Source organism: Podarcis bocagei, assembly GCF_964188305.1.
Source record: "Podarcis bocagei genome assembly, chromosome: 12".
In the NCBI taxonomy this organism is placed as follows: domain Eukaryota; kingdom Metazoa; phylum Chordata; class Lepidosauria; order Squamata; family Lacertidae; genus Podarcis; species Podarcis bocagei.
In genome coordinates, this window is record NC_138137.1 from 12880104 (window position 1) to 12890224 (window position 10121).

The following is a 10121-nucleotide window of genomic DNA, read 5'->3' on the forward strand; positions in this document are numbered from 1 at the left end:
CATACATACCCCGCCTATCTGACTGGGTTTCCCCAGCCACTCTGGGCGGCTCCCAACCGAATATTAAAAACACAATAAAACATCAAACATTAAAAGCTTCCCTAAACAGGGCTGCCTTCAGATGTCTTCTAAAAGTCAGGTAGTTATTTATTTCCTTGACATCTGATGGAAGGGCGTTCCACAGGGTGGGTGCCACTACCAAGAAGGCCCTCTGCCTGGTTCCCTGTAACCTCACATCTCGCAGGGAGGGAACCGCCAGAAGGCCCTCGGCGCTGGACCTCAGTGTCCAGGCTGAACGATGGGTGTGATGCTCCTTCAGCTATACAAGGCCAAAGTCGTTTAGGGCTTTAAAGGTCAGCACCAACACTTTGAACTGTGCTTGGAAATGTACTGGGAGCCAATATAGGTCTTTCAGGACCAGTGTTATATGGTCTCGGCGGCCACTCCCAGTCACCAGTCTGGCTGCCACATTCTGGATTAGTTGCAGTTTCAAAGGTAGCCCCACATAGAGCACATTGCAGTAGTCCAAGCAGGAGATAACCAGAGATGCACCACTCTGGCGAGACAAAAACTTGATCGAAATGAGCAGTTTAAAAACACAGGAGGATATCTTCTCCCTGTGCTCCTGGATTTATCAGAAACAGAAAACCCTGTTTTCCAAACTATTGCAATTGGAAACAGATGCAGCAGGGTGTAACATCTAGCCACTGGTATATCTCTTAACCAGTCATAGCAAAGCAAGGTAATAAAGCCTTCATTGTCCAGAGTTGCGGAGAAGACCAGAGATAAGTTATCTCCTGTAATTAAATCTCCTCTATTCACCGGCCATCTGAGGGTGCAGCAAGAATCACAAAGGTGCTCTCTCCTTGAATTCTCAACTCTTCTGCAGAATCTGCTAACCAGGGTTTGACACATCTGTGTGATTTAAGGCGATGTCCAAAATATTGATCAAGTGTTCTGAGACCATGTCCGCATACAGTCGTACCTTGGATCCCGAACGCCTTGCAAGTCAAATGTTTTGGCTCCCGAACGCCGCAAACTGTTCCGGTTTGCGAACATTCTTTGGAACCCAAACGTCTGAAAGGGCCTCCGATTGGTTGCAGGAGCTTCCTGCAGCCAATCAGAAGCCGCGCTTTAGTTTCTGAACATTTTGGAAGTCGAACGGACTTCCGGAACAGATTCCGTTCAACTTCCAAGGTGTGGCTGTATGTAGATTTCCATTGGTACATAATGCATTGTACTGCTGAATCTTCCTTTATCATCAACTGCCTGTTTATCCTTCCCTAGTGCTTTGCTAATCCCACCCCCCTAAAAATCATATACTGCTTTGTAGCTTTTACTGAATCTGTTTACTGATCAGTGTTAGATATATAAGCTAATCCACAAATGGTACCTTAAACCTAGGTTCCAGCTGCCACAACGGAATGTCTAGGTGCTGCCATAATAATAATGACAACAACAATAATACTAATAATAGTGTTCATTTCTATATTGCTTTATATTTTAAAGGAAAAAACCTCAAAAGTGGTTTACAACACATTTAAACAACGCAGAATAAACCAAACTCAAGCTTCAAGGAAAATATTTCAGATCCTTCTCTAAGTGACATTTTGCTTTCCCCGTGTTTCTTCACCTGCTTAGTTTATACAGCTGCCCCATAGCAAAAGTGCTCCAGGAAGCCAGTGTGCTTTTCTTTAAAACGCATCTCTGGGTTATTTGTGGGGCGTAGGAATTCGTTCATTTCCCCCCCAAAAAAATATAGTCTGGCCCCCCACACTGTCTGAGGGATGGTGGACCGGCCCACGGCTGAAAAAGGTTGCTGACCCCTGTACTAGAGACCCAAGAGAACTTACTTGGAGTTAAATACCAATGGTACATCATCTTTATATAATTTTATTTCAGTGTATAACAGCGCTTTCTGACACTTTCATTCTGGCAGGTGCTTGAGCTGCTTATGGGCAGTTTGCATCAGGGCTTTCAGTTCAAGCACCTGCCAGAATGAAAGTGTCACAAAGCGCTGTTATACACTGAAATAAAATTTTATGAAGATGACGTACCATTGGTATTTAACTCCCAGTACGTTAGCGAAATTGTATAAATTGAATAAATAAAAATAATTTTAAAAATTAACCTTGCCTCTCTTCAATTATCCCTTTATGCTGCATCGGTAACTGTTTGCAGCAGCGATAGTGAGAGAGTTAATTTTGTTTGTTGGAATGGGAGGTATAGGAATTCGTTCATTATTATTTTTCAAAATATAGTCCGGCCAAGCCACATGGTCTGATGGATAGTTGACCGGCCCACGGCTGAAAAAGGTTGCTGACCCCTGGGTTAGAGTGTCAAACTAGGACCTGGGAGATCAGGGTTGAAATCCCCACTCAGCCGTGAAACTGAGGGTGACGTTTCTCCAGTCGCAGTCTTTTAATCCACCTCGCAGGGTTTTCCTAGGTATTAACTGAGGAGTGGGGTGAACCATGTACTGCTTGGAGAAAAAGGCGGGATATATAACCATATAACACCGGTCTTGAAAGACCTACATTGGCTCCCAGTACGTTTCCGAGCACAATTCAAGTGTTGGTGCTGACCTTTCAAGCCCTAAATGGCCTCGGCCCAGTATATCTGAAGGAGCGTCTCCACCTCCATCGTTCTGCCTGGACATTGAGGTCCAGAGCCGAGGGCCTTTTGGCGGTTCCCTCGCTGCGAGAAGCCAAGTTACAGGGAACCAGGCAGAGGGCCTTCTCAGTAGTGGCACCTGCCCTGTGGAACGCCCTCCCACCAGATGTCAAAGAGAACAACAACTACCAGACTTTTAGAAGACATCTGAAGGTAGCCGTCTTTAGGGAAGCTTTTAGTGTTTGATATATTGCAGTATTTTAATGTTTTTTTGGAAGCCGCCCAGAGTGGCTGGGGAAGCCCAGCCAGATGGGCGGGGTATAAATAATAAATTATTGTTATTATTATGATTATTATGATTAATGCAGTAAGTAAGCTCTTCTGCTGACCTGCTGAAGAAAGATGGAGGGGCTGGCCAGAGGGAGAGGTCAGTCGGCAACCTGGCATCCAGAGATCTCCACGTGGTCAAAATTGGACCCGTGCCAGTCACAAAACGCGCCTGGCAAATTTCCATCACTGCTACTTTTTATGAGAAGTATCACCCTGTGTGTTTCTTTGCATATTAGGTTATGCCACATACAGGACTGGTCATTATCTTTCAGGAAAGCTACTATATTCACCTGTAGCTTCAGAAGAAATCACTGTATTACTTCAGAAACCTACTGGTTTATGACTACCGGAGGGATCATAAGAAACGTCCTATTACATCCGATTGCCATAACTGGGCTGAAAAGGCAGTACAGTGGTACCTCAGGTTACATACATGCTTCAGGTTACAGACTCCGCTAACCCAGAAATAGTACCTCGGGTTAAGAACTTTGCTTCAGGATGAGAACAGAAATTGTGCTGTGGCGGCGCAGCGGCAGCAGGAGGCCCCATTAGCTAAAGTGGTGTTTCAGGTTAAGAACAGTTTCAGGTTAAGAACGGACCTCCAGAACGTATTAAGTACTTAACCCAAGGTACCACTGTAAACACATTCCTGCAAGCAGAAATTGCTTTAACAGAGTGAAATTAAAGATAATGGGGATACAAAATACCGCCTAGCTACTTCTATGCAAACACATTGTACAGCCAAATGAAAAGCAATTTACTCGTCGTACTCATCTCATTTAACGCTTACTCTAGCCTTAAGATACTAAAATCTATTAATTCATACGCTGTGTAACTATCCTGTGAAACTGCTCTGTGAAGCCATTGTAAAGCCAAAGAACAGGTACCAAAGGAGCCTGAGGGTTTGTCAAGACGGCGGTCTTTCCCCTGGCCAACTCTGCGCCACAACACGAAAACTGGTGTATCTGTGTATTTGTGCAATACTATAGGGGTCATTTAGAACTTTGCCAGCACGCAAAGCCTGGAACAAAATGAGCTCTCAATCTTATTTTCCATTGTTTTAAATTCCATACATTTGTTAGTTCCATTTGCATCCTAGATCCAACTTTTCCTGCTGAGAATTCGAGGCAGCCTCACAACATCCCTGTGAAGTAGGACAGGCCAAGAGATCTAGTGAGCTTGGCCTCTCCGGTTGTGGCCTCATCCACTAACTACAGCACATAAATTGCCTTCAAATACTGTTATTGTGGCTAACAGATGTGAAGCGAACTGCAGGAAAGTGATATGTGACCTTAGACAACATGTCTTGGGACTTAAAATTTGCTTCTAATAGGCAAATCAAGGGAAATTTATGGCTCGAAATATGTTAAATTCTGCATAGCTTCTCTTCTGTTCCCAAACATGCTTCAAATCTATCCGTGATCCTAGATATGAAACCGTTTACTGTTGGAGCTGCCAGAACCAGTCGACTGAAGGTTTTTTGGAACTACTAGTTCAGCAGAATTTGCAAAGGTGATACACTTATGGTATCACAATTCAGGGCAGACATGCTTTTACTGTACTTTAATTTGCGTGTGATCAAGTTACACGGAGCCAGATTATGCAGAGGCAATGCTTCTACTATCCCTGTTTTGGATCACTACTCTCTCTTTGCATTCATGCGATTAACCAATTAACTTAAAACAGGAATACACCTTAGAGGAGAATGACAAAAACGGAACGTGTGTATAAAATGAATACTGTAGTTTCTTTAACAGCACAATCCTAGGCATGGCCTCCTGAAATGCAAATTCAAGTGCAATGAGAGTTGCTCCCAGGTTAAGAATGTGTTATCACAGGACTGCAACCTCAGATAAGAAATAACACTCATGTAAAAGAGCAGACAGATGATCAGAATAAAGTTATTTACTATCCCACACAAAGGCAAATCTTAAGTCCTGTAACTAAAGGTTACTCACAGTCTAGATAGCATGAACAGGCTGTAACAAAGAATAAAACAGCTCTGTACAAGTAAGAAAAGTTCCAGATATACATTGCTAAACTTAATGGAAAAATAAGCATTTCACCACTTAAAATGTACTCCTATTGCAAATTTATACAATTGCCTCCTTTTGAAAAACGTTGCAATAAATTAATTTACGTAGCTTAAAAAATCGCAAATTAATCCGAGAGATGAAACAATCTAAAAAAAGTGCTTCCTGAAACTTTCTATTTGTTTTAAGTGTTGAGGCCAAAGAGTAGCATCCCCACCTTTTGTTGGGATATTGAAGAATGCTAACAGAAAAGAATTCAAGGCTGCACTACAGAGTACTGTACATTTAACAAAGAACTGTTGGTTACAGTGACAAACTTCTACATTCCTCTTAAAATTTAGGTTACTGATCAATTAACCGTTTACAAATCAAGATCTGAATACTGACCCTAGCATTATAAAAGAAAAGCGCTGCTTAGCACTGCAAACATTGCTTGAGTTATTGAAGCCTTCCAGCCATCTCAACCACCAATTTAACAACGAAGGAAAAAACCTACACAGAAGAAATCTTTTATCGGGTCCACACATTCATTTACCAGGCAAACCTTGAGGACACAAAAACCTCACCATCCAGAATATATTTAACAAAATTACCCTTCAAGCAACATGTTGCTGTCCGATTATCAGGAAAATATGATAACTTTTATCTTCTGGAATTTACTGCAGCAGGAAAATCAGACCTGACCATTATAAGTATTTGCCCAGGTCCTCAAAAATAAGAGAGTAACTTCATAGACTTAGTACATGAAGAGAAGGCTTCTTCTTTGCAGAGACCGAATAATGTTGCAACACTCCTCTACGCAATAAGGGCGTGTCGAGATTGGAGCTCTTGTCTCATAGAAATGTCCTTTTTGTCCCACAGAATTCGTCACGTGTGTATGCACACATGCAATTCCTCTGCCAGTAAGTTCAGGCTGAGCTTTTTTCAGTTCCAGCATCCACACCACAATACTTAATGTTGATCATTACACTTCCCCATTTGAGAGCACGCTGAATTTAAAGGGCTAATAACATAGTTTATTATGTTTTCCTCCTGCCCTCTGAACAAGGATCTCAGGTCTTGCGGGGATCTCAAGTCCGTCCCTTATCCCCGCAAGACAGGCTGAGAGATGATAACCAGTCCAACATCACTCAAGAGAACTTCATACATAAAAAGTCCAAACTAAAGAAGTGTGAGTAACAAAGATGATGGACTAGGCCAAAATGACAAAGATGACCATGACGATCAGGCACCAAGAGGACAAGAAATTCAGTCAAGAGCGGGAAAAGTTTACAGAATACCTTAAGAATCGCTGTGTATACTTAAAAACATTAGGAGGATTGTTATAGCACCTGCAATATGACTGAAGGTAAAAAAGGAGCTAATATGGATTGGAAAAATGTAATTAGATGCAAAAAATAGGGAGAAATTGGAAACTGGGGGTTGGGGTGTGAATGTATAAGAATATTGTTTTAAAAATGAAAAAAAAATTAAAAAGAGAACTTCATAAATATGCAGATATTTGACCCGAGTGTTAGAACCCGGAATAGAAAAGCTAGGAGCCAAATGGTTTCTGGGACCTGGGCTGTAGGTGCCAAAAGTGAATGTCTAGTCGCCACCAAGGGCAGGGAGAATTGGCAACACTTTTTATTTATTATTTTAATAAGCAATTCACATAAGTGACACATTGTTAATACGTTTTTTCAGAAATTGTTAATACATGTTTAATTTGGTGTTTACAATAAAAATATTGGTACCGTCCTTGAGTTTTCAAAACACTCTTTATTGTTAAACTCCTTAATATATTGTTTATCCTTAACTTGGAAGCTTCAAAGCACATACCGTACATTTCAGTAATTCTTGTGTCAGCCAAGCGCAAAAACGGCACCCAGACTTTTGGAGGCGCTCGCAAATGGAGAATCTTTAGGTGCAAAATATGCCTTGATAATTTCGAACCCTGTTTGACCCAAAGTCTTCCCAAATTCCAGCGCTTCACCAACTAACACAACACAGATAGATGGTAGATTTGTATGGTAGTATAGTTCCACCAGGATCACCAAGCAGGTGAACGTGAACTTCTGCTAACAAAAATTAGCAAAGGAAACAGAGTAGTTCTGTATTTTTCCAAAGAATATAACTCTTGTGTTTTATTCCGTTTTTGTATGTGTTGCAAGCTGCCCAGGCTGGCGGGGGCAACCCAGCCCGATGGGTGGGGTATAAATAATAAAATTATTCTTACTGGTATTATTATTGCAAGCAATGTAGCCCAGCAGCCTGCGGTTCAAGCGTTTCATCCAACCCCTTTCCCCATTAAACTTCATCCAAAACAAGTACAATCCAACCGGTTAGCTCAGGTGGTTTAAGAGCACAGGGCTGACAACGCCAAGGTCATGGGTTTGATCCCCTGTACGGGCCTCCTGTATTGCAGGGGGTTGAGATAGATGACCCTCAGCTCCCTTCAGGGGAAACTCAGCCAGATGGGCAGGGTATATCCGTGCTTTTTTTCTTCTTTAAAAATGTTTAGGGGTATACTCTCCTTTTCCTACTCATATTGAAATACTGCCCCTCAATGAGGCCAAACTTAGATTCACAAAATGTTCAGGGCCCCTGCTTTTTTCCGAAAAAATGTTTAGGGGTACTCTCATTTTGACTCAAGAAAATCACCATTTTATAGTTCAAATCGGGAAAAGCAAATACAGCCAACGGACAAAAGTACAAAGATTCACAAAATGTTTAGGGGTATGCGTCCCCCTGAGCCCCCCCGAAAAAAAGCACTGATGATGATTAACTCTCCCATTCTACACATGGGGATGGGGGGGCATATTGATTCAAAAAGTTCCTATTAGGTAGGTTCACATTAAAATCCTATGCCTTTTTAAAAAGTGGGGTTTTTGGGGGGTGGTTATTGGGTTGATGTTTTTTGTTTTTATTATGTATTTTGTGGTTTTGTACAGCATATACTTGGCACAGTAGCCCCCAAGACTGCCTGCAAATGCCGAGAGAGGCCTTGTATGTTCCACATCGGTCAAAAGAACCCTGCCTTTGCAAGGGGTTGGGCTAGATGGCCCGCGAGGTCCCTTCGTGTGACACTCGACTCACCTTGCAGCAAGCAGCATCCCAGGACCTGCCCGCGGCTTCCTGAGCCACATTCACACGTGCACGCGCGACACGCGCACCCACACCTTGCGTGCATTTGCTTTGCTGCAGAGCAGCCCACGGCTGCCAACCCCCCCGGTTCCTGCCAATTCTTTCCCCCTCCCCGGGAAGCCCCCTCCCTCGCCCCCGGGGTCTCCAGACTCGCCTCGCTTCAACCTACCAGGGCTGGGGATGAAGCAACACGCCGCCGCCACCGCTCGCGCCTCCCGGGTCAACCTTCCAGCGCCCAGCCAGACGTTCCATCCACCCCGCCAGCGGCGGAAGGTAGCTCGCGACGCCCCGGCAAGCGCGCGCCTCTACACCTTCCTCTCCCACCAACGCGCTACATTCACGCTCCCGGGGGCGGGCGGGGGAGGAGGAGGAACCAGGAAGTGAGCAGCGCAGAGGCCACGCCCTCTCCCCATCCGCTTCCTCCTCTTGCCAGAGAGGCCACGCCCTCCCCATCCGATTCCTCCTCTTCCCTAGAGGCCACGCCCTCTCTCCTTCGATTCCTCCTCTTGCCAGAGAGGCCACGCCCTCCCCATCCGATTCCTCCTCTTGCCAGAGAGGCGGCGTCCCTTCGCTGCCCGGCGTTGTGCGCGGGTCCAACGTTCCGGGCTGCTCCGAGCGCCGCCCTTTTTTTAGTTCCCGCCCTTCGCTCGAAGATCCCAGGGCGGTTCACCACAGGGGAAAAAGACGCAAAATACGGAATAAAAGCAAAAACCAGCGGGAAACTCACACGCACACAAGAAACACATTAAAAAGGCTGCAGGAGGTTTAATATCCTGTTGGAAGCCGCCCAGAGTAGCTGGGGAGGCCCAGTCAGATGGGCGGAGTATAAGTAATTTGGTATTATTATTATTATTATCATCATTACTATTATGACTATTATTATCATTATTATTTAGCCCAAGGCCTGGTTACAAAGAAAAGTTTTGTTGCTTCATTGTTATTTGTTTTATATTATAAATTTATACCGCCCTTTGCCAGAAGAGTCCAGGGCAGTTCACCATAGAAAAATAACAATGGCATCACAATGGCAGTGTGGTGTAGTGGTTAAGAGAGGTAGTCTCGTAATCTGGGGAACCGGGTTTGCGTCTCCGCTCCTCCACATGCAGCTGCTGGGTGACCTTGGGCCAGTCACACTTCTCTGAAGTCTCTCAGCCCCACTCACCTCACAGAGTGTTTGTTGTGGGGGAGGAAGGGAAAGGAGAATGTTAGCCGCTTTGAGACTCCTTAAAGGGAGTGAAAGGCGGGATATCAAATCCAAACTCTTCTTCTTCTTCTTCTTCTTCTTCTTCTTCTTCTTCTTCTTCAAAATACATAATAAAAATATAAACCAATAATAATAATAATAATCCAATGATAATAATAATAATAATCCAATAATAATAAACTAATCATCATCCAATAATAAACCGCACAAAACAAAAATAAACCAATAATAATAATAATAATGAACCAATAATAAACCACACAAATACATTTAAAAGGCCACAAAATGCTTAATCAGCTAAATACCAGGGAGAAAAAGAGGCATTTATTATTATTTGTTAAACTGATGACCCAAGAATCCCAGGGCAGTTCAGCATAGGAAAATAATGACAACACAAAATGTTCTGGTTTTCCAATGCTTTTCAGAAGCCGAACTTCCGATGCGGCTGTCAGTTATTGTTTCTGGGACACCTGCGCCAATCGGAAGCCACATCTTGGTTTTTGAACATTTCGAAAGTCAAACAGATTTCCGGAATGGATTAAGTTCGAGAAACAAGGTACCACTGTATTTGGCGATTTTGTTTTTGCTATTTATTTTGCATTTTTGAGGCTTTTTTGGTTAATTTGCTTTTGTGACTGTGTGGAACCCAGTTCAGCTGTTGATTGATAGATTGTGTGACTGCGGAAATGTATAAAATTCAAACAAAGACTATCATCAGTGCAGGTAAGAAAAAAAATTAATTTTTATTTTTATCATCTACAATACTGTTTCATTTGTTTTATAGTACAGTACATTGATTGTTGCTTTCATTTTAT

At 43.2% G+C, this 10121-nt stretch overlaps 1 protein-coding gene across 4 annotated transcripts in view; it reads right to left on the reverse strand.

The window, feature by feature from the left end:
- Positions 1–8469, reverse strand: part of ZDHHC3 (zDHHC palmitoyltransferase 3) — a 48408-nt gene extending 39939 nt beyond the window's left edge. For 2 of the 4 annotated variants that reach the window (XM_081164885.1, XM_081164886.1), the window contains exon 1: positions 8272–8469. The gene's annotated coding sequence lies outside the window, so the exon portion shown is untranslated. Of the gene's footprint in view, positions 1–5569; positions 5788–8271 lie in introns of those variants that run through there. The other 2 variants (XM_081164887.1, XM_081164888.1) reach the window with 2 other exon arrangements.
- Between the last annotated feature and the right edge of the window lie 1652 nt (positions 8470–10121).